Source organism: Echinococcus granulosus (assembly GCF_000524195.1).
Source record: "Echinococcus granulosus chromosome Unknown EG_S00228, whole genome shotgun sequence".
Classification (NCBI taxonomy): domain Eukaryota; kingdom Metazoa; phylum Platyhelminthes; class Cestoda; order Cyclophyllidea; family Taeniidae; genus Echinococcus; species Echinococcus granulosus.
This window is the reverse complement of record NW_020170608.1, coordinates 14,830-18,959: the sequence shown is the minus strand read 5'-3', so window position 1 is coordinate 18,959 and position 4,130 is coordinate 14,830.

Sequence of the window (4,130 nt, the reverse complement as noted above, 5' to 3'; positions counted from 1 at the left end):
AAACCTCTTCACCCGCCTAAAGGGAAAATGCAACAGTAGACTGTCGCGATAAAGAACAAAACCTCTTTGTGATTGAATGGGAGGACATGTCCCCAATATGAGTTTCTACAGCTCCTCTCATACATGAGGAATCTGGTATTATTCAAATATTATATAATTCGAATCACCGTTAGATCTTTTGAGGTGTAGAACATTGCTTGTTTAAATTATGTGCTCACCAGCACCAGCCGCGATTCAGTAAAGCTGTCTTTCCACAAAATGTAGCAAATCGCCGCTTTGGCCGTAAGGCCACAGACGATAACTCGGTGAAGGCAAACTTGTTAGCAGAAAATTATCTTGTTAGCACGATAACATGTCACCAACCACCAATTTTGGTAAGCTCAGAAGCTTTTTCAGATGCCATGCTACACACACAATAGCTAGCCGCAGGTGCCAACCAACCCTAAAAAAGGCGTCGGTTGAATCCAACAGTCGTTTTGATACATTTATCTACCATAATGCACAACAGGCACGCCAGTTCCAAGGCTTAAAATACTGTCAATTACACAAACATAAATTTTTGCCCCTCTTGATGACGGCTTGGAATTCTGGGACATTGCATTCCCCTTTGAATGATCCACCCCAACCTAGCTTGTTTGTTTGTCTCCACCCAACGCAATGCCGAGTAAAACAAAGCAAAAGAAAGCCGCTAGTTGGCTTTTTGTTTGTTGCCCTACTTGGCAAGGAATGACGCATGCGAATCGAAAATTGTGTAACTTGGAAAAACGTCTTTCCTGGCAATGATGCGAGTTCCCTTCCCGTGTCGCGTCTGTATCTCCCGGTAGAGGGCAGCAAGAGGCATATTTCCAAGCGTAATTTAAGCAGAGATGTGCAGATGTGCTGACGGGCTTTTGGCTGGGAGTGTATCACTTCAGACCTCACGAATAATGCGAGGGCTAGTGGCAAGGGCGAACTACCACCGGGGAGGCACAGAGAACACCGTGAGGCGGTACAGAGGCCATCCTGTCACGCATCCGCAGGATATCGAGACACAGCAGTCAGATTTGTATTTTGACGTTAAATTTACATACCCTCGACGTCATAACAACCCCTCAAGATAACGCTGCCTAGACCTAGGCGCCTCCAAGTAGGCAGCAGTTGTCATATCATTAAATGCGTTCCCTACAATAATTACTTTAAAGCGACGACATATTTGCAAAGATATCTTGGCACCCTTCTGTATCTCCACCCAAAAGGACAGTTAAACTAATCAATGCTACGCGTCTTATTATTTTAGAGGAGGGGGCAGCTTTATTTGTTCCGCTTCAGGCAGCAATGTTTTTGGTCCTTGATCATTGTCGAGATAACAGACCTTATCTCACCATTGGACCATAAAATTCAGCGAAGAAGTCTGTTCCAGGAGTAAGTGTCAACTGCTTTGCAAGACAGATGTTACCAAGGTGACAGAGACCAATACTGAGGACGTACTGTATTACGGTGCTCTCTTCTCACTTCCTTGCCTTCGAAAACATGACATGATTAATGACTGAATGCGCAACACAGAGGTTATCTGATTTGGGTGTCATTTCACACTATACAATGAAAAGGAAAAACGTCTTCTGCATTATAATGCAAAGGCATTAGAGGATTAGACGGATACTTGGTATTTCTTGTTAACAAACGTTGTGCCTTTGAAAAGTTCTACCTGCAACTAAGGTCGTTGTCATGCATGCTCCTTAAAAAGCAGTGATAAGAAGGTTGGTCAAGCAAAAAGCATCTTTAGCACATCGGCATCTGTTCCCACCTCACCTCTCCTCTGCCTACTTTGGCTAAAATCAGCAACAGAAAGTAAGGCTTTAACAGATCCTTCCAGCAAGTTTATGCAGTGCGAGAGCGCAGGGAATCTGTCAAGTCAGTGTCTTTCACGGAAAGGTGGATCCGAATGGGCCTCTTTCTTAGAAATGAACAACCCGATGCCCGTAGAGCTAAGGTGGATGTGCCACTCAGCCTCTTTTCTCACTCCTAGAAATGATTTTGTAAGTCTGAGCATTCAAAGTGACCGCGAAATCGCCCAATTTTGGCTACCCATATTGTCAGTTGTGGTGATTTGTGGAACCCAAATACACTCTCCACTGGCGTCACTAGTGTGTGCCAAATGCAATTTATCTGGTTTTTCTGGCTTTAAATGACACTATATGGCGTGAGGAGAAGGGACTGGTTGGGTTAGAAAGAATCATCAGATGATAAGTGGTGTCCTTGATTTGAAAAAGCGGTGTCACTTGATCAGTGTTTGATCATCACGTCTACGGGGCTAGGTGCTCCACGATTGGTTCTTATCTAGCTTTATTGAGATTCCATTCTTTGAACTTGTGAAAATCCTAACTATGTAACCCGTTTTTCCTTTCTGACAGTAAATAAGTGAAGAGATTAGGTCCTGCCAGAAATGTCGGCACTGCCCATCTTCCTTATCCCCTCTGGCAACTCCATATCTTAGCCCATACATGCAATATTGAGTTGAGCATCCTGACTCCCTAATCTTTCAGACATATCAAAATTGACGGTGGAAGAGAAATTTGATAGTATTACGTTAGAATGATTAACTCGGTTTATCCATCCATGATCCATCGGCTTAACGAACCATTCCAGCCATTCTTTGGTTCAATCTTAAATCCTCCAAGCATTCACCGATTTTTCCACCCATCATTCCTGAACCTATTCATTGCCGCTCATTTCATGTTTACTCCTGTCCGCTTATTCATTCGTTCGTCCCTTCCTTCCTACAGCAATTGACTCGCAACTGCGAGTGACAAATGCCACCTCTTGCCATAGCAAGTCAAATAAAAGAGAGAAAAGTTGTGTGGAACCCCCTTACTCCTTCTCCTTTAACTTTCAAAGAATCAAGATTTGACAAACCAAAAATCCCTAATAGTCTTTTTATTTAATTCTTTCTAGCTGCTCCGTTTGAGGCGTAAATGTGACGTCTATTAACAATGCATACTTACAACATCTCTCACGTCTTCTCCCCTACTGTGATTGGCTCAATCAGGCTAAAGTAGGAAGGAAGGAAAAAGGCCGAGTGGCAGCCACTTCACTGGCCTCGACAAAGTTGACTGGCATGCTTCCGGTCTACCGATTCTACTTTAACACCCTATAGTTCCCTCACTGAGGCAACATTTTCCCTCCTTAAACTGGTTGAGGGCTAAAGAGTTTCATTATTCAACCCGGAAACAAACAAAGGAACCTGTGCGCGTGTGTGTATTTTTTTATACAAAGGGCAAGAATAAAGACGGGAAGAAAGATAGAGATGGAGGGAAGTAGGGGAAAGACGGAGGGAGGCTCGTATGCCTATGGCCTATTGTTAACTTTTTCCTTCTCTTTCTGCTTTCTGCTTTGCATCGGGGTCTACATGTCCTAAAATGTCTTTGAAGTGGCAAAGTAAATTTTTGTTAATGAACTGTTTACTATTCCTCTTTTAAAATGGCAGACTTCTTTGTGTGAGTGATTTAAAATGCGTGAAATTTATAACAATTTACCAACACATTTTTACACAGATCTCAAACGGGTAAAAATTTCATTTCCCTTCTTTCTCCTTTCCTCTCTTCCTTTGCCTGTATCTCTCCCTTAAGAGAATGTGCTTCACAAAACTATAAACAGAAGTGAGAGAAAGGAATAATTGTATCACTCAAGCTTCCACTTTAGAAGGGAGGAGGAAAACGGTGATTTGTAAAGGGGAAAGTGTTACACACCATTAAGCCTATCCACTGTCTTTCCAACTCACGAAGGCGTTTAGGCTAGCCAGCAACGTACGCATGGGTGGCGGATGATTTATCCGAGCTAACTGATGGCAGAGCAGTTCATGCGCGCTTTATTTATCACTCTATTCCCGTTCACTGACCAATAGGAGAGGGATAAAGAGCTCATGTTTGAGGTCTTCTAAAATGGTCAAAAAACCAATGGAGAGACGAAACATAAACAGGTTGGATCAGGAAGAAAGATAATTGGGTGTATGTTTCGTTTCTTATTCCAAATATTCTCCTACTTAAATGCGTCAACACTAATATGGGGTAAAAATGATGTTGGCATTACTTTTATCCGATACCACTGCGATCCCGAGGTAAATATGTGTATGATTGCTGCAGGGGATTTAAAGA